The sequence below is a fragment of the Psammomys obesus genome, unplaced genomic scaffold, assembly GCF_907164565.1.
Source record: "Psammomys obesus unplaced genomic scaffold, mPsaObe1.curated_primary_1811, whole genome shotgun sequence".
Taxonomy (NCBI): Eukaryota; Metazoa; Chordata; class Mammalia; order Rodentia; family Muridae; genus Psammomys; species Psammomys obesus.
Window position 1 is genome coordinate 10592563 of NW_026596034.1, and position 21237 is coordinate 10613799.

General features: G+C 40.3%; 1 protein-coding gene across 1 annotated transcript in view; it reads left to right on the forward strand.

Moving 5' to 3' along the window:
- Nup93 (nucleoporin 93) overlaps positions 1-21237 on the forward strand; it is a 96205-nt gene that overhangs the window by 38906 nt on the left and 36062 nt on the right. The gene's annotated exons all lie outside the window — the stretch shown is intronic.

Sequence of the window (21237 nt, forward strand, 5' to 3'; positions counted from 1 at the left end):
TCTCTGCGAGACCCAGTCTTTTAAAAAGAGAAAAGAAAACTTGGCATGCTTTTGAGAGGTGAGGAATTAGTACATCAAGCATACGTTAGAGATGGTCTGAAATGGCTGTTATTACTCAGAATTGTTTGGTGTTTCAAAAACAATATGTGGTGTTTTATTTTGTTCTGTAATTGAGAAGCATTCCACTATGTGAAAAGTGTGAAAAGGGACACATAGATTTCATGAACAGTCATTGAAGCATTTTATTATCCCCTTCAGACCATTTAGAACTTCTGTTATTCAGAAAATCTCTGCCTTTGCCCTAGTTTGGAAGATTTGGGGGCAGGGAACCAGCCAGGAGTTGTATGTGTACTATTAGTGGTATATCAGAATACTCATGCTATTTGTGTAATCCTTTTTCAATCCTTTGCCCATTACTCACTTAACCCTCACTGTAGTGCTTGAGGTGGTTCAACGATGCACGCCTCATATTTGTTTAGAAATTATGATGTTTGATATTGTCAGCTTGACAGGATCTAGAGAAGCTGGGAAAAGGGCCTCTGGGTGTACCTGTGGGGCAGTGTCTCGTGTTAGTGGTTGTGGGAAGACTTTCCTTAATTGTGGCCAGGAACATTCCCACATGCACACATTGATCCCTCTCTTTCTGATTGCGATGAAATAGGCTCAGCTGTTTCAAGCTCCTGCTCCCTTGTTTTCTCTGCTGAGCCTATTTCATCGCAATCAGAAAGAGAGGGATCAATGTGTGCATGTGGGAATGTTCCTGCCAGGCGTGATGGCACGTGCCTTTAATCTCAGCACTTGGGAGGCAGAGGCAGGTGGATCTCTGATTTCCAGGCCAGCCTGGCCTACAAAGTGAGTTCCAGAACAGTCAGGGCCCCACAGAGAAACCCTGTTTCAAAAAAACAACAACAAAAACGTAATTTGTTCCTATGGCTCCCATGAGCCCTACAATAAGTAATGGTGAGGGTTTCCATTGCTGTGAAGAGACACCATGACAAAGGCAACTCTTATAAAGGAAAACAGTTAGTTGGGGCTGCCTTACAGTTTTAGAGGTTTAGTCCATTATCATCAAGGCGGGAGCATCCAGGCAGACATGGCGCTGGAGGAGCCAAGAATTGTACATCTTGATCCAAAGGCAACCAGGAGACTGTGATTCCACACTGTGCAGAGCTTGAGCATAGGAAACCTCAAAGCCCCACTCCCACACAGTGACACTCTTCCTCCAAGGCAACACCTCCTGGTAGTGCCACTCCCTGTGGTCCAAGCATTCAAACACATGAGTCTTTGGAGATTAAACCTGTTCAAACCACCACAGTGAGCCTCAATTTTTTTTCCCCCAAGGAATACTTTGGAACAGAAAGTCACACTGATGTTTGATGTTGCTGCTGACAGTTCACTGATGTGAAGGGTTTAGCATGTTTCAAGATTTTTCAGGATAAGTAAGTCCTGTGTGCCAAGTGTTCTGGCTAGTGTTATGTCAACTTGACACACAAACTAGAGTTATCTGAAAGGAGGGAATCTCAATTAAGAAAATGGCTTGATCAGATCCAGCTGTGAGGCATTTTGTTAATTAGTGATGATGGGGGAGGACCCAGCCCAATGTGGGCAGTGTCATCCTTGGGCTTGTGGTCCTGGATGCTATAAGCAGACTGAGCAAGCCATGAGTCACAAGCCAGTAAGGTGCACTTCTCCATGGCCTCTGCATCAGCTCCTGCCTCCAGGTTCCTGCCCTGTTTGAAGTCCTGCCCTGACTTCCTTTGATGATGAACGTAGATACAGAAGTATAAGCCAAATAAACCCTTTTTCTCCCCAACTCTTTTTTTTAAGGTGTTTTGTTGTAGCAGTAGAAACCCTAACGAAGACACCAAGTTAATGCAAAGTGGTATACAGGAATAAGTTTGGAACTCTAGGTGGACCAGAATGTCAAGGTTTCTTGCAGGTCATAAGAAAGATATTTTGTTTTTGCCTTTTCCCCTTTGTTTTATGCTTGATTCCCCCCCCCCCACCCCCTTCATTCTTGCTCTCCACCTGTCCTTTGTATTCTTCTCCCTACCACCTTCTCTGCTTGCCTCAGCCTTTTCAGACAGGCTGTCAACAGATGCTGCCACTGCTAATGGAAATGTACCAGACCAGACTCTCAGAGTGCCTGGGGGCATAAACGAGGTAGAGCACATTGAATAGGGTTAGTCCATTCTAATGTCAGAGTATCTGCTGAGAAAGGTCTGCTCTTCCCAAGGCTTCTGTAGTCCTGCAGTGTGCACCTGCCACAGCTGACTGACACAGCAGGGTTAGGGATGAGCTGGGCCTGTGGCAAATGCCCCTTGGAGTTCTGACCTTGATGTCCCCATCTGGACCTTTTTGTTTGTCTGCTGCCAAAAGTGCTCTCTCAATACTAGTTTTTATTTTGTTTTGCATTTGCATCCTTATAAAAATGGAATTTAGTTTAGCCAACATTAAACTCATTTTATTCTTTTCTCTTTTCCTGTTGTTTTCTGAGACAGTCTTATTATGTAGCTTAAGCTGACCTTGAACTCAGGAACTTACTGTCACAGCCTCCCAAGTGCTGGTATTACAGGCAACATGCTGTTATATTAATAAGTATCCTGAAATGTATTTCTTTACTTTTTGGTCCTAGCCCAAATTCTCTGCTAATTTTCTACTCCTGATTTTTAGAGTCTAACTCAACTTATGTTGAAGATCTGTAAGAATTTCCTGTTACCCATAGAGGCTTGGAATGAGACTTTTAGAACTCTTTATGTATGACTTACACGTAAAAGCAGACCACTAGGTAGAAGGGAGGATGAGGAAGAGCAGAGGAAACAAGACTGCTCTCCTCATACTTTGGGAATGAAGCTGTAAATTAATTCACTTTTGACTTCCTGTACAGCAGTTCTTAACTTTGCATGCTAGTGTGGCTTCTTGTTTTTCTGGAAGAAGTGTACTAGAACAGTGATGTATTGCAGAGCCCATAAAGAAGGGCTGGGGCCGTGTGCTTGAGCTCTGTGTGTTGTATTAGCTTCCTACCTGATGTTGGCTTTAATTTCCTTCTGTGTGACTCTCAACCAGGAAACTAGAAGCAAGCTTTTGATTGGTGGTTGAAGTGTGGTACATGGAACAGCAGCATTTCCATCATTTTAGGGCGTCTGAGAAGTCAGCATGCCAGCCCTCATAATGATTGGCCCTGGCATGAGGCCTATACCGTGTATGTAAGTGCTATTGTTTGAGACCAACGGGGTTTTATGAACACAGAAGTCTAGTGTAACTAAACCTTACTTTTTTTTTTTTTAGATGGTTTCATAGCTCATAGTCTACCTGTGAATAACTCCAGAAATTTTTTTCACTAAACAAATTTTAGCACCAACCTATAAAGCAGTTTATGTTTAAAAGTGCTTGAGTCCACAAAAGATTCATAATCATTTGTAGTGGGTTTTGTTTGTTTGTTTCTCTTATTTGCTGCTGCTTTTTGTGTGGTTGGTTTTGATTTTTTGAGACAGGACCTAAGGTAGCCCAGGCTAGTCTCAGACTTATTGTGTTGCCACGGCTGACCTAAAACTATCGGTCCTCCTGCCTCTACATTCAAATGTTGAGATTATAGGTGCAGCTACCATATCTTTAGAACCATCCTTGTTTTTAGCTATGCTTCATCAAGGGTACAGTGGACAAGAGAATGTATACTTCACATATCTGTTATGACTTGACAAAAAACAAGTTTTTGCCAATTATAATTTTTTCGTGAATATAAAATTGAAGCTGTAGCTCAAAATATACTACCTAAGAAGCAGTCATGTAAAGGAGAATGAAAAGGAATGGGAGATAGACATAGGAAAAGGATGTGGGATTAATAATCCCACTTTGGTTCGCCATTACTGTCTTCTGATGCTGTGAGCGGATATGCTATTGCTTCTGCAAGCATTAATAATTCATAGGTGGACTATGCCAAAAGGAAACCTTAAATCTGGTCTCTCAGCAGATTAAATACACTGTCTGCCATCAGCAGGAGCCAGAAGAGATGAAAGATAGACTTGTTTTTTATTCATTAACTTGCTTCCCTCTGCCTTTCTTCCAGCCTCCTTTCTTCATTCTGTTTGCTTTTGCACCCCCACCTCAATTAAATGGATGTCAGGAATCTTAGGCTTACCATAATGTCATTAGATTTTACTTTTCCTTAGCTGCTACTAACAACAGATGCCATGAGAGAAAGCAGAAGAGCAGAATAAAATATCTCCTTGGAAATGTCTAAATCAGTCTGCATATTTGAAAAATGTATTAGAATGTGCAGCTCATGTTTTAGAAAATATTTAAGTGACTTCTCTCTACTTTGAGGAATAATCCTGTAGTGTATCATTTAAAGGTACATGCATTGTCCTTCCTTTAGGTCCAGAGGAAGTTTACCACTTTAGAGAGAAGGAAACTGAGGCACGGAGCAAATGACTTTTGTGTGGTTACCTATTGCTTTCGGGCTTCAACTTCAGTATGTGTTTCATGAGACATCTCTATCACTTGATTTCATATTTGGTACCTTTAATGAGGTACTTGAACAGATTAAATTTTTAATAATTTGTCAAGAAGTGCTTCAGTCTGAGAGACTATGAGTATACAGTGTGGTTTTCACAGTTGCTCAGAGATCTTAAGAACTTCAGATAACAACCTTCCACACCTTACCAGCCAGGGACTTCCTTATGCACACTTCCTGTGAAGGATGCTTTGTGAAGTTCATGTGAAGTCCCTGTGCTCATTATATTTTCAGTGTTTTACAGTTTGTAACAGGATTTGGCTATCCGAAATGCCCAATAATGAGAAAGGGTGTGAGGTGTCAGAACTGGAACTATTTGATGTCCTTGGTTGTTTGCTGCAGATTCGTGTGAAGAAGCATGTTGATGAAACGTGACACCTGTTTTTAAAAACCATTTCCATCATGGCCTTCTAAGCTGGTAGAGAGAACAGTACAGGAGAAAAACCATTTCCATCATGGCCTTTTAAGCCAGTAGAGAGAACAGTACAGGAGAAAAGACTTCCAAATCAGCCTTAAAAAACAAGTTTTAGAATTGCAGATCTTTGTGTCCCTAATTTAGAGATGAGAACCTAACAGTATTTTATTGGGTGACATAAGCAAGCTTCTTGGACTAGACAGGCTTCCTTGAAGTGGTAGGTGAGGCCAGGCCAGGGGTATCTTTTCCATCCCTTTGTCTAAAAACCGCTGTCACTTGGGACATCAAATTTTACTCTGATTTTTTTCTTTTTCTTACTCTTTTCTTCTCCTCCCCACCCACACTTTTTTTCTCTGTGTAGCCCTGCTTATCCTAGAACTCATCCTGTAGACCAGGCTGGCCTCAAACTCAGAGATCTACCTGCCTCTGCCTCCCAAATGCTGAGATCAAAGGCATGTACACCACACCCAGCTTCTGATTATTTTCTTAAGGCTTTCATTCTTAAACATAATTTTATCATATCTTGGTATCAGATACTTTAGGAATGACATTAAGTTTTATTATAGACATTAAAAATAAAAATCACATATAAGTTTCCTTTATAGGATTTTTTTTACAGTTATATTTATGTGTACACCCATACACACACGTACAAAAGTGCACATGTGTAGGTCAAAAGATAGTTCGAAGAGTTGTTCTCTCTTTCTACCTTATTGGTTCTGGGGGTAGAACTCAGGTTGTTAGGCTTGGCAACAAGTGCCTTTACCCACTGAACCTTCTCACTGGCCAAGAAGAAATATTAAGAATGTGTGTTTATGTGATTGAATATGAAATTCTTACCCCAAAATGAAATAAATAGGTTTTTGTCCTGTGTTTAAAGAGTCCTTTGTTTGTTTTTATGTATTTATTTTTCAGACAGGATTTCACTAGGTAGATTTGGCTGGCTTGGACCTCAGACACATAGAGTACCTCTGCCTCCCAACTGCTGGGACTAAAGGTGTGCCGCCATGCCCTGCCAAGTAGTCCTTTATTTTTAACTAGTAACCTAAAAGTAGAAATAATAACTAATAAATGTGTAGCAAAAGACTGAGATGGAAATTAGGCTCTATCTTCCCTTTAAGGTAATAGTAGTAACGTGCTCTGCCTTACATTAAATAAGCAAGTCCACACTCTGAGTATATGAATTTATATACATTAAATAAGCAAGTCCACACTCTGAGTATATGAGTTTATATACATTAAATAAGCAAGTCCACACTCTGAGTATATGAGTTTATATACATTAAATAAGCAAGTCCACACTCTGAGTATATGAGTTTATAAGACAAATGTTGGTATACTTCATTTTAGTATTTCTTCACACAACAGCTCCTACTAAATTTAAAATGGATTCTATTTGCAGTCAACCTGGCAAGAAACACATCTGTTGTGCAAAATACATTGGTAACAAAAATTAGCAAGCTAGAGGCCATTCTTTTGAAACCACCATTATCCCCCATGGTAACGTCAGATTTCCTGAAATCTGGGGCTTAGGCAGTGCCAGTTTTTCTTCATGCACTGTCAGTGGGCAGTGAGCTCTGCAAAGAAAAATAATGTCAAGTCCTAGGCTAAAGCCAAAATCCAGGCCAGGTGATTGCAGGACCCTAGCCAGAACTTTAGTTTTTCTACACTTCATTTCCTTAACTAAAGGAAATTCTCAGAAATTTTATAGCTATGAGTTTCATAAGTCTTCATGTACTTTATTATTTTATTACCTTTTATTTTTCTGTCCTACCCACCCCGCTTTTTTTCTTTGTGCTTTTTCAAGACAGGGTTTCTCTGTGTAGTCGTTGATGTCTTAGAACCCGCTCTGTAGACCATCAGGCCTCAAACTCAAAGATCCCCCTCCTTTGCATCAGAGTGCTAGAATTTAAGGCGTGTGCCACCACTGCCTGGCTTGTTCTATCTCTCTGAATACTGAAGTCTGTTAATGTTAGAGAGAGAAAAAGAGAAGCAGATAGACAAAAAGACAAGAGACAGATGGATGACAAGAGTTCTCATTTTGAGTGTCTTAAAATCAGGAAGCTCCTTAAAGCTGTAATAAATGTCTGTAATCCCAACACCCAAGAGACAGAGGCAGGAAGATCACCAGTGCCAGTTTGAGGCCAGTCTGGTCCACATAGTGAGTCTGTCACAAACTGCAGTGGATTACCTGAAGGAATATTTGTGGAGGATATTTTCTCATCCTATTTTAAACCCATTGGTTACTGTCTTTACTGGGGAATAGCTTAAATCTTCCTTTCAAATTCCTTCCACCTGGAGTTTGAATATATTATATCTATCATATGATATCATATACCATACCCTAGCTCAGTGCTAACGCCCTGCCCCACTATAGCATATATGTGCTGTAGAAGACAGAAAGAACCTTGCTTCCACTGGTGCCAGGAACACTATCTTCTCCAGGAAGGGAGTGCTTGTCTTTCTTTTCTGTGTGTTTTGGCCACTGGGCCAATTGGCCTGAATATGAACAAGAGAGAATGAACCTTGACTTTTTTTTACTGCAAGATAAAGACATAAACAAGTTGTCTTTTTAAATCGACTGCCTTTTATAGTAGTGTTCCTCATGCAGTCTTCTGGATAAAATGTGTGTCATGACTTTGTGGACTCCTTGTTGGTTTTCGGCTGATCTGTAAGGACAAGTGAGCTGTAAATGCCACACAACTAATGTTGGTTGAAAGTCTTCTCATTTCTGCTAAGCCTTTTTGGCTCTATGAAAGGGCAGCTGACTCTGGGAATTGAATACTATGGGGACTGATGCTTAGTCACAGGAAGAATTAGGCTGATGCATTTTTGCATGTTGGCTAAGAACCACCTCAGCATCTGCCTCATCATCTAAGGCTGAAACTGTCTCAGGAATCCACAACAATCGAGAATAATATTTGCTTCTTTTTTCAGCAGTCATGTTCGTCTTCTGTGTGTGTGAGATGTAGAGGATGGAAGTGACTCTTTTGGGCACTTAGAAAATCACCTGGTAGCCATCAAAGATAACTAGATTAAATTTAAGTTCTAGACACCGCCTTCCAGAACCGCCTTTCTGTCTTCATCTTGTCAAGACTAATCCTACAACAGGATCAAAGTGACCAGCTGAATGAGAGTGCTGTGAAATTCTGAATGCTCTAAAGAGCCAATGATGAGTTCTGGGGAGGCTGGAGAATACTCCTTGGAGTAGTTAGGACCTGAATGGGCCTTGAGAGACAAAATGGGTTCAGCTTGCAGAAAATGAGAGAGGAGGATAATATTATAGTAATAACCAAAGGTAGCCACGTGCTAAAAAGTGATTCTTTTGGCCAGTGCATGTGTTTGTGAATGTGTGCATGATGTGTTCTTTTGAAATGACTGTCAGGCAGTGCAAGGTAGGCCACAGGTGCTATTGAAAGTTTAAGAGCAGGGAAATACTAAAAATAAATACTATTGTAATCTCAGCTACCTAGAAACTTGAGGCAGGAAGATAGTGTTTATGGTCAGTTTAGGCTACATGATGAGTGAGACCATAAGAAACAAAGTAGGACATACCCACTAGCAGTATCACTTGATCTTCCCAGCAGCCCAGTGAATGGGGCAAAATCGAGCCCACTCATTTCTGGGTAATCTCCTGCATGTGGTCATTGTACTTGCAGAGCTTCTTCACAGTTGCTGACATGAATAGGATTTTATCTAACAATGCTTATAATTCTATGTGAACTATAGAATTTCAGTGGCGTTCTTTTCTGTGATGCAATCTTACTATGTATATTACCTAATGGTAATAAAAGATTATTGATTTCTCTATGTGCATGTGTGTGTGCCTGCCTAGGTTTAGTTTCACATGCACGCAGGCACCCATGTAGGTGAGGGGGTGTCAGATCACCTGAAGCTGGCATTACAGATGGTTGTGGGCTGCCTGACATGGGTATTCTAGAAGTAGTGCATTAAGGGCTCTTAACCACTGAGTCATCTCTCCAGCTCCTGAGGTCTTGCTTTGTAGCTTAAACTGGCTTTGAGCTTTGAGCTCAGGCTGTCTTTTGAATTTGAAATCCTCCTGCTTCTGCCTCTCTAGTGCTGGGACTGCAAATATGAGCCAGCATTCCTAGTTTTGCTTGTTTTTAATGTCTCAGGCTAAATTAAAAAAATGAATTACCTCATTGACATTTAAGAGTAGGTTGATTTTAATCCCAGCACTCAAGAGGCAGAGGCAGGAGGATCTCTGAGTTCGAAGCCAGCCTGGTCTACAGCGTAAGTTCCAGGACACCTAAAACTACACACAGAGTAACCCTGACTTGAAAGCCCCACCCCCGCCCTGCCAAAAAGGGGGGGGGGGAGGGGAGGCTGGAGAGATGGCTCAGAGGTTAAGAACTGGCTGTTCTTCCAAAGGTCTTGAGTTCATTTCCCAGCAATCCCATAGTGGCTCATAACCATCTACAGTGAGATCTGGTGCCTCTTCTGGTGTGCAGGCACACATGCAGGCAGAATGCTGTATAAATAATAAGTAAATCTTTAAGAAAAAGAAAAACAAGAACAAAGCAAAAAAAGAATGGGTTGGTTTGGGCTTGATTAGAGACACAAGTAGAGATACGTCTTTTGTAAGTGGCACCTTGCCAATATTTTTCTGACCCCCACATTCAGGCACTGAGTCTGAAGGTAGATTAGTTACACCTCTATCATCTCTGCCTTGGAGTCCTTTTCTCCCTTGGAGGCCTATTCTGCAGCTACAAACTGAGCTTCTTGCCTGGTGTCCTTAAAATTTTTATGGACTGAGGGAAAAGAACTCTGTGCTAGTTTAGAATTCATTCTCACACAAAGAAATATCCTCTTAATTTATGTTTTGGATTAGTAAAGAGTAAAAAGTCCAACAGACTCAGTGCAGTTTTAAATAAACAAAGAGGGTTTTCTCATTTCCCTTTCTGTGACCCTCAGGTTTTCTATCAGTGAGGTAGTTTGTTTTTTACCACACTTGGATCTTTGGTTTCTTTTTTCTTGCCCCTTCCATTTCCAGACTGAACCCTTGTTTCTCTGCTTGTCTGCTGTGCTCAATACAATATTTATTTGATAAAATACAAACGAGTTTGCTTCTAGTATGGCTCAGAGAGAGGTCCCCCAGGATTATCCTTTGTTCAGTAATTGGAGCCTAAGCTGAGCCTGGTTAATTTCAAAGCTACCCCCAACACATGCTCCAGCCTTCTTCCTCTGTAGTTCTGAGCTGTTGGTGGTACCTTGTATTGGGTCTGGAACAAAAACTTGAATTGTTGGATGCCAGCAACAACTATTGTGACATGTGCTATGGCACTGAATAGCACTGTTGGTGAAGTTTATTTTAAGTTAGGGTAAGAAAATTAGAAAGCTCTTCAGCTTTATAGCACTTGTTAACAACATACACCTTCAAGGTAGCCATTTGCTGCTGTCACAGTGAAAAATGGGCGATCACGGGCTTCTTTATGTCAGTATCATGGTTCTTTTATTTTTTGACTCAGTGTTCTGATGCCAGTGTGCAGTGTGTTCCTGTGTTCATTTCTTCTGTTGAGGATTTTGATTTGTTCTGATGAGATAGAAATGGCAGAAGCATCTCACTTCTGAGTGTTTCATTGAAGTTTTAATGTACAAAATATACTAATTATATTGTTTTATTTTAGCACCAAATTCTATAACTTGGTTCTGTCTCTTCTCTTAAAAGACAAATGATGATGGTAGATTAAACAACCTTAAGTACCCAAACTCCGGATGCTAAATGGCCAGATTAATATTTATGTAAAAGTACATTATGAAATTGGCAAGTATCCTATATCACTCAGGTTCTGCAAGTGTAGGTGTTGGGTTTGCAGCCAACAGATTGCACTTTTAGGTTCTGTTGTCAGCTTTTCTTTTCAGCCTGTGTGATAATGATGGCCTCTCACTAACTGGTCTGACTGCAGAGGTCTTGGTGCAGTTTCATCTTTGCTGTTTCACAAAAATGCTCCTGTAGTTGCACACTTACTTGCTTCATTGAATTTTTCTTTTGTTACAATGAAAAGCATTGGTATCTTGATCTTTAATTTCTAGGTTATATGTTAAACATAAGGAGAAAAAGTACCCGTTTCTGGCAAGCACCTTAAAAATCTTTGCAGTAGAACGTGAACATTCATTACATATACATCGTATGTTTTTCCCATAAATGTTGTACAAATAAGTGACAGTTGAGCTGAGCATATGTTAATAAAAGGCCTGCATTTCTGTGCCACTGACAGTTTCATTGGCTGTGTATTCTTGAAAGGCAAATAACCTCTGTTCTGTTCAAAGATATAATTAACTAGAATAGTTATTTAGTATCAAAATCTTTTAACTACTAAGAGACCAAGCATTTAAGAAGGTGAATTTACTGTTCTCTCTGAAGGGCAGTGCAGTTGACAAGGGCACAATGATCTGAAATAGTCCTGCATGTTGGAGCTACATATTCTGTAGACTAAAATGGCAGAATCTGCCTGCTGCTGTATAAAGTCTTTTAACTACCATTTATTTTAGCATCATGACATGTGCAGATTCCTGCTGCTCAGTTAAGGGACCAGCTTTGCACAACTGGTGTTGCAATCTGTGGCCACAGCACTGCATCACAATGCAGCAAATGCATTTTCCACCTTAAGTGAACATGACAGAGAAGTGATTATTAACCATGCAAAATGTCGGAAGTCATCAGAAATTCACATCAGAGTAATTGTAGTGGCTTGGGTTGGAGAAAAAAAGTAGCATAGCGTTCCTTGCCTACATGTTGTCTCTCCCCCTCTTTAATCTTAACTTGGTACAGTCCGTTAACAATAAAATACCCTTCTGTAACCTATAAACTGTTACTCCCATCAGTTCCTGCTTGCAAACTGATAGCTGACTTTTCTGAATTTGTGTGGAGCATTTCCGACAGCAGTGCTCTGTGTAGGGGGTCTGCTGTGAACCCCCTGTAAGGGGATGCTACAGTCTCATTGTCTAATTGGACTCTAGTGCTTTAGTCATATTAGCACTTGCAGAGAGGTTGGGTTTTTTTTTTTCCCCCTTTTCTTCTTTCCTCTCTTTTTTTCCCTCCTCCCACTGGACTCTTCAATTCAGGCAATTCAGGGTGGGAAACGCGGAGCACTGGTGCCGGCAGGGTTCATCCCACTAGAAGGGCATGGACGAGGTGCAGTGACTGACATCGGCTGAGCTGCAACTCCTTAAATATTTTGAGAGCGGCAGGTAGGATTTATTGTTTCATAATGAAATTAAGATAAATGTGCCCTGGTATAGAGTGACAGCACATTGCAGTATCTTTGAAAGATAAGATCTTGGTTTGTGTGAAATTTTGAGATAAATTTGGTAGCCGTTAACTCATTTGGTAGAAAAAGTATTTAATTCTTCTGAGAATCACTCAGATTTATGCCTTGCTATTTTAATGCTTTTCTTAAAAACAAAATTGTTTGGGTGGGGCAGAGACCTGTGTAAAGATTTAAAGAGTTGGTTTATTTTTGTTTTTATTTTTTTATGGATTTTCTTTTTAAGTAGCAAATAGTATGGACTTTCTTCAAGATTTTTAAAAGAGGTAGGTGAACTACAGTATTCTTGTATGATGTAAAGGTAGAATTTCTTTTCTTTGATGAAACCAGTTCCTTCTTTAGAATTGAGGTGTGTGTGTGTGTGTGTGTCTGTGTGTGTATCTGTGAGAGAAAGAGAGATCATAGAATCCCATAACTTGTGTTTCCTATGTAAGGAAAAATTACTGTCAGAAATATTTGCAGTTGTCTCACAAAGAATGTTTAGTGTAAGATTTTATAAAACTTATTATTATTATTTATTACAATTTATTCACTTTGTATCCCAGCTGTGGCCCCCTCCCTCCTCTCTTCCCAATCCCAGCCTCCCTCCCTCTTCTCCCCCTATGTTAGTGTAAGATTTTAAATGAGAAAAATTAAATTGTAGCACCTAACACATAAAATCTTAATAGTTATCAGTTATTGGCAATTTAAATTAAGAAAACTATTTTTAATTTCTTAAATTCCAACTGAAAACAGTATGGGTCTTTTATGTGTATTGTACATATATTTCAGATTTTGTGATTTTTTTTTTAATAAGTGAAATGAAAACTCCCTAAGTCATGTGAACAATATCTGAAAAATAATAAGATAATAATAATGTTTTATAGATAATACTTAGTAGCTTGATTAATATCAGAGGTTAACTGTTTGTAATTCAACATTAAATCAGTTCATTGTCATGCCTTAAAAACAAAATAAAAAACAAATATGTGCGTGTGTTCTCAAGAATATGTTTTTATTGTAAGATCTGTAGGGTCTGGACTTTTTTGAAGCTGATACTTGGAAATTGCTCACCTGGTTGAGTGAGGGCTTTGGTCCCTTCAGAGGTGGGACTTTTCTTTACTAACAATAGGAAGCTGGAGAAACTGTCAGGTGGAGAATAGAGGACACCTGCTCAGGAGGGGAGGGAAGCTGTGAGAATTTGGCTTCTCTCAGTGCTGGAGGTCTGGATTTAAAGATTCCTTTAAAGCTCTGACCTGGTGCAACACTGCCTAGAATTGATTTCTGAGATGAGACAATAGCTGTGGTTTGCATTTTGTGAAAGATGGAGGAAACCTCTAACACTGACCCTGTGTGCAGGGAGATGACTCAGTTATCCATGCCTTGGTACAGTTGCACATTATTTCTCTTTGTTTGAAGTGGGTGGATGCCAGTGCCTTCATCAGAGCTTCTTAATGTATGGAAAATGCCTCATCCACCATTTTTAACAATTAGCTGTATCATGGGCAAGGTGAATTGGATTCTGAAGGCAACTGCAGGTCCATTCCATTTACATTAGCTGCTATGGCACAAGAGCTTTGTTACTGCAAAACCAACATTGATTTTGCACACTGTGTAGAAGAGTTCTTTAAGAGAGGGAGAATATTCCCAGAAAGAAAATGGAATCCTTTTGTCTACAGTAAGTATTTCTCAGGTAGTGGTAAAAGGTTGAAAATTTGTCTTTGGTTGAATGGGCAAAATAGACTTTTAAACTAATGCTGCCATTGTAAAAAGTATAGCAGAGATCCTTGGATTTTTCTTTAAGTTCTCTGTCAAAAATCATGTGAGCTGTATTTAAAATATAAGATTCATGAGTGATTTTAGTAAATGACCTTAATTACTCATTAATAATGATAAATATGGATTTGTCACTTATCACAGATGGAAATGATTGGGGGGGAACCTAAGAGTATAGTAACTTTCAAGAGTTTAGTTTTTTTTTTTAATTGTCTTTAAAGGAGTGTTTTCTATTCCTGAAAAGGATTGTTGAATTTTAAAGCTTTTTATTGTTAAAAAAGAAAAGCTTCCGTGTTAATGATCTATAAATACATGATTAAACGGCATAAGAAAAAATGTCTTAACAAAACAAGATTTTGTTCTCAAAATATATATATATTGAGATTTTTCTCTCTTACTCATGGGGACCATTTTTGTGCTTTTGCTTAGTTAAGTAATAATTGTGAATTCAAAGCTACTGATGAAACTCACTTTTTTAACTGTAAGCTTATAAGCCTGGACTGATTCTTAAATGTAGTTGGGTTTGACTTGATTCAGATCTTTGTTCTGTTCTGTTGCTGCTGAGAGGAAACACGTGGATTTTAACTTTGATTTGTGTGTTTATTTTTTAAAGGCTGAAGAATCTTTATCTTTATAACCCTGAAGAATGTTAAATTTGACAGTAAACTGTGCTTGCAGAGCTGGCTCACCAGGCTGGGTGGCTGTTTCAGTTCAACCTTTACAGAATCAGGTTCACAGAATTCTCTTGACTTGAATCAGTTTAGAAAGCCGCCTCCTGTGGGTTGTTGGGGATGCTGTTCGTCCTGTCACTAAGCACTGTTTCTATTTAATACAGTCTTCTGGAGGCTCAGGAGAGAGCACTTTTCTTATAGCAACTTTACCTTGACATACAAGAGTCAGTTGTTACAAGCCCTGATCTGAGTCCTAGAGAGATTTTGTAAATCTCTGCTGATAGAACTCCTCACACAAAAGCCTGGCTATCAGTGTGTTTTTTTCAGTCTTAGGGAACCTGCCTTGAGTGCATTAATTGTTCATATATATGCTGGAAAGGAAAGGGCTCCTTTCCCTTTGATTTCCACAAGGCTTACACTTTGAAATGAAAGTGTCTTTGGGCAGTAAATTAGAACAGCAACTTCATTTACATAGAATATGGGGTAAATGGTTTAAGGGGGCTTTACAAAGCCTTCCTTTGACATTTTTAAAGTACTATTTGCTTGATTCTGTGGGTTCTCCCCTCTTTCTTTCTGTTCCTGGCTTTATAAAAAAGCTCTATGCCAAGGACCTTTTTAGATCAACTGGGAGGTGGCAGGAGGTCTAAGGCTTTGTATTTTCTTTGCCTCCACCCTGATCTACTCAAGTCTGGCTGCTAGAAGAGGCTCCTCTGATACTTGTAGAGTATTCTCAATGCTCTGTAGTTTTGAAGCTTTTCGGTTTTCACATAAAATTTAGCCTTTTGATAGTAAAGAATCAGGGGTTGTTTTTCTTCTGTGACAGAAAATATATTCATCTCACACCTTTGACTGCGCTGGCAGTACTATGGTAGATAAGCAGACATGCCAGCTAGCCTGCTAGGAAGCATCTAGTGGCACTAAGATGGCAGTGAGGAAGGAGTAAAATGGCGTCATCGGGAGCACTGTGAAGAGAGCTGGACTGCAGTTATTTTCTTAGTACATCTGGAGACATCCTTAGGAGTGCCACCTCCCAGTTCGCGGTTACTTGTTAGCGCTAGGAGATAGAAGTGTTTTGAGATTTTCCTAAAGACTCATTAGCACTTTTATTTAGACTTCAAATACCACCTTTAAAAAATTGTATTAACACTTTGGAATGGCCTCCATTGTGTGTTCTTTAATGTAGAAACTTGTTATAAGGATAAATTTTTAGAGAATGCAGAACAGTACTCTTAATGGCAAGGTGAAGTAGCATTTCTGTAAGTATGTAATCTTTGTCTCATTCTAGTTCTTGATGGGCTTTTGTTATTTTATATATGAAATATGCCAGTGCTTTCAAAACAAAGCTTACAGTATTTCCTTTGTGGTTCTGGGTATAGATTATTCTGTAGATAAAGTGTAGTGATGACGATGCTGCTTTTTCTTGTTCCCATCTCTTATGGGTTTGAAATTTTTGGAGCCAACCATAGTGTTTATCTGGCACAGTTAGCACATCTGGGTTAAGTAAAGCAAGGTTTGCTGCAGTAAATAACTTTCTCAAGGTCAGGCATAAGGAAGCAGCTGATGTCCTATATCTATAGCACCGGACTCCTGACCTGTATGATGCTGTCTACATTTAATTTCTTTTTTTTTTTTTTTTTCCTTCTTCATTGGCTGGCTGGTGGATTGAGCTTTGAGCTTTCAGCAAAGTCAGTCTTTCCGTGCTGGAGCAACCATACTCACAGAGGTGTCTGTTTTCAGATGTCCTAGAAATGACTTCCTGGCTGTGCTTAGAGTCTTTCTGGGTTAGTGTTGAAGATGATATGCAGTTATCAATTTGTCTTTTATAAGCACGCATTTAAAAATATCTCTCTGCAAGTGGAGCTCCTAGGTGCATGGTGATGGTTGAACATGAAGGGTAAGGCACTGTATGAGTTGGGATGGTGCTGGCCTCTCTGAAGGCATCCCCAGCAGATAACTAACTCCTCTAGCTCTGCTCTTCTACAGGACAAAAGAATGAGTGAAAGGATTTAGCTTTCTTTTATTTGGAGCAGTTTCTACTTGCAAAATGGCCTTGTCCCATGTTCTCCATTGCTTATATTTTCTATCCTGCTAACTGTATCTATGGTGGCAGTGGTAAGTGGTGCATTCTGCAGTATTTCTCGGCTCTAACAGTAAAGTCAAAAGGTTTTCAGCCTTAATAAAGAGGGTTAGGAGAGAGTGAAACTTCTAAGTACTGTTCACAAAGGAATGTGAAATCGGAGAAAATCTTTTTGGTTGGTTGTTTCCAGATTTTTGAAAAAATAAATTTTTGAGTAAGAAGGAACTGGGGTGAAACCAATGAAGGCTTTCTTTTCTGTGACAGCCACCCCCCACCCCCCACCCCACGGCTGGTGCTCAGATCCCATCAGCATAAGCATTGCTGCAAAGCAGGAGAGGCCAGGATTTTTGACTGCAGTGTAAATGACTGACACTGGGTACCAGGAGGGAATTAGTATGAGTGTGGCTCCTAGACATTGTCCTAACAGCAGTCCTTGTACTTGCTAAGTAGAGCTCAGGATTAATCCTGAGTGCTGCAGAAAGCAGGTTGCTGGCTCTTGGTTGGCACTCTCTGTTAAACCCCTACCCCCAACCCTTGGCTTAGTGTTCAAAGCTTGCTTGTTTTTTCCCCAAAAGGGTAGAAGGCACAAGATCAGATACAGCTCAGCAATCTACTTCTAATCTTTTTTTTTGTAAATAGTAGAGATAACTTGAGTGGTGTTTTTTTTTTTTTTTTTTTTTTTTTTTTAGCATAGGTTATAGGGCCATGGACAGGCATGATGCTTTATAAGCAAGGCCATTATTGATGTTTTCCTATTTATGCTGCAGGGCAGGTTTAGTACCCAAAGCCCAAGATGGACTTGAAATGCTTTTTTTTTTTTTAAACCCCCTCTCCCCCCCCGCAATGAACCCACCTTGTTCCTCCCCTAGAGTAACCATGGGGTCCATTTTTTTTTTTTTTTTTTTAATATCCTGTTCATGTCTTTGGGTGAGGAGAGGGCTCTGCTGCTACTCTTTGAAGCCAGGCACTATTAATATTCATTCCATTTGCAAAGCTAGGTTGAAAAAGTTCTTCCTGCAGAATCCTTCCCTTTCTTGTGTCCTCACAGCTTAGCCCTAGCAAGTGTGCTGCCGTTAAGGGCCAATTGGATGAAGGAGAGGAAGTGCTCACAGTTGTGCTTTCTCTTTGGTGCTACTCAGAGCCAGAGCAGCTGGCTGCCCCCTTCCTCCCTTGATGTCTGCCTCTGTGTTATCCACATTGCTTCCAGCAGAAGGAGAGGAAGGATGGTGAGCAGAGGCCCTGCTTCCACAGTCTGGCACCCCATGCTACATCATGGTCCCTCTCACTGGTTGTAGGCTTGGACTTAGTTTTTGAAACTGGTGCAGTGGCAGCACTGATGATATTATTTCCTCTCTCCGGCCCTCTTGAGATCAGCAAAAGAAAATGCTTACATAGGCCTGAAAAAGTATGTCAGACCTATTTGGGATTTGGAGGAAGGAGAAATCTGTAGAAGAACATTATTGTTGTTATTTTTACCACCAATATCAAAGGAATCGCTGAGTGTTTTACTCATTTATATGATGTCTTCAATACTTGTACCCTCTGTATGTAGGATCCAGAGCCTTCCAATAATTGAGAAGTGTGAGTTGTTTTTCTTTTTTGACTATCTAGAAATGACTGGTGTAAGATGGTATAGGTAGATAATACGAATGCCCCACTGCCCTTAAAGGGACAGAAGTGGCCTAGCAGCAACAGCAGTAGCCTCACTGGGATGCAGTGTCTGGCATGGTCTTCCTCAAGTTAAACAGCCCTGCGTGCCAATCAGCCTCAGCATAATGCCTTGGTGTAGGGCCCTCAGTGCATAGATAAGGTAGGTGTTGTGCACAGCTCTGCAGCCCTCACCACCCACCTTAATACTGCTTTGCTCACAGCTTTACCTGACTCTGAAGTCTTAGAAGTTGGATTTTTGATCTGGAGGTTTGTTTTTTTAGGGAAGTAGAAAGATGGGTAGTAAGGAGAAAATATGCACAAAGTAGAAGTAGAAGCAACAGTAATGTGCCTCTTTAAGGCCTGTGGCTTTCTTGAAAGGCAGTGGTGCAGATGGACTAATACTGACATGACTTTGAAGAGACTAGGAGTGTCAGTACGCTGATGTAATTACTGATGAAACGCAAAAGACCGAAATGTTGCTGGTCTGGAAGGAGGTACCGCCCCATGCTGAGCATTCTTGTGTTTATTAGCGCCCCACTGTGGACATTGAGTTCTCTTCCTCCTGAGGCTTAGAAGACTGTCCTCTAAACCAGTTTGAATTGTGAAAACAATAATTTGATCTGCCTTAGAAGATCCAAATCTGTCATGCAATTTTGTGGCCCTCTTTTTAGCCCAATGCTTGAAGGAAGCCCAAGTTCAAAATGGGATCTGACCTGCTGTCATGAGCTGTGCAGCACCATGTCACTTTCCAGGAGCTGCCACCTGTTGCTTCAGAGCTATCTGCAAGGTGCGCTTGCTGCCACCTGCTGAGAGAGCAGCTAGGCTCAGCACAGATTCATACAACAGCATCAGACAGAAACTTCAAGTGGTGACGTGATTCTTGTCTATCTAGTGTTACTTCTTTATGGGGAATACATGCAGTTTGTCAACGTAATTAAAATTTTCATAGAAAACAAGAAGCAGGGCTTATTTTTTTATTTATTTACCTTTTATGTGTATTGGTGTTTTACCTGCATGTATATCTGTGAGAGTGTCAAATCTTGGGGTTATAGACAGTTGTGAGCTGCCGAGTGGGTACTGGGATTTAAACCAGGGTACTCTAGAAAAGCAATCAGTGCCCTTAACCGCTGAGCTGTCTCTTCAGCCCCCAGGACTTACTTTAAATCTGAGTTGGAGAGTAAAGTTTGGACTTTATTGGAGATTTGGCCTCATTCTATATATTATCACAGTAATCTCTGTCTAATAAAGTAGCCAAAAATGTTTTAAGACATTATGCAGATTCTCCATTTTAAGATTTGGTCTTTGTTTTTTGAGTTGCATCAGTAATGACATCTTTGCACTTGAACAGTTCATCATGAGGAGCCATCAATGTAGACACCACAAAAGGGGACTATGCGAAGCATGTCCACACCACTGTAGAGGCCCAGCTCACTGCTTTTCTTGTTTCCTCTTGGAACAAGAATTATTCTTATTTTTACTTATCCACCACTTACCCCTCTCCCTCAAAGATGGGGGTCTTAATATATAGTCCCAGCTGTCTTTTGAATTCTCTGTGCAGTCAGGCTGGCCTCAAGCTGACAGAGATCTGCCTGCCTCTGCCTCCCAAGTGTTGGATTAAAGGCTTGCAGCACCATGCCCAGCTTTTTCTTGCTTATTTTGTCTTTATATCTTTTGTTTGTATCTTGGCAGTTCATTCAATTATAGTGTTCATTTCCAATACCACTTTTGACTTGTGTTAATATTTTGATTTTGGGGGCCAGCAAGATGACTCAGTGGGTAAAAGCATTTGCTGCCAAGTCTAATGCCTTGAGCTCCATCTCTAGAGTTCATGGATTGGAAGGAGAGAGCCAACCCATAGAGGTTGTCCTCTGGCCTCCACATGTACAGTGGTACACCCAGCCTTGAGAGGGAGCAAAAGATTTTGTGGTCCCCACTCTGTTTTTGCATTGTGTCAGATAGGTTTTGGCAAATATCCCACCTGCTGCAGTGCCTCACCCTCCATTTTGGGTTGCTCATTGGTCTGTTAAAGGAAAGAGATAGAGAATAAATAGTGTTTTGTGTTTTGAGGCATGTAAAAGATGACTGTTACGTTGTACAGCAGCCTCTAATTGCATGTATGTCTGCATGGGTAATAGTGGAACTTTGTATGTTCTTAAGTCAGGCTTATTTGTTGTAGGTAGGAGCAAAGAACTGTAAAAGAAGCAGTATGAAATCTTTTTGTTTTATGTCCTTTTCTGAATAAACTGAGCATGGGCAATCTTCTCATTAGAGACTCTTTTTAAAAGATTATGTTGTGCGCGTGTGTATTTGCACATGTGTACGTGCATGAGCTCTGAGGATCTGAACTCAGGCCCTCAGGTTTTTAAAGAGAAAGCACTTTTACTCGTTGAATCAGCTCCTCCTCAGTGTTGGTAAGCAGATAAGCTAAGAAAATTTGGCCATTAGGTAAAACAGATGTCTGTTTGCCTATGTCTCTTCTCTGGGGTATTCTGAACCCTAGAATCTATAGTGAATAAAATAAGGCTTATCTTCTGAATTGTAGCTACTTACAAGCCACATTGGCCGCGGGGTCCCTGAAATACTGCAGTACTGGTAAGAAAATGGACTTAACCTTGAGGTTCTGGTCTGGATTGTTCTCCATCAGGTACATCACAAGGCAGCCCAGTTCCTCTAGTAAAGACGGACTAGAGAGATGGCTCAGTGCTTAAGAAGTAGGTGGATCTATGAGTTCAAGGCCAGCCTGGTCTTCAGAGTGAGTTCCAGGATAACCAAGGCTACACAGAGAAACCCTGTCTTGAAAAACAGAGAGGGGGTCAAAAAAGATAGATAGATAGATAGATAGATAGATAGATAGATAGATAGATAGA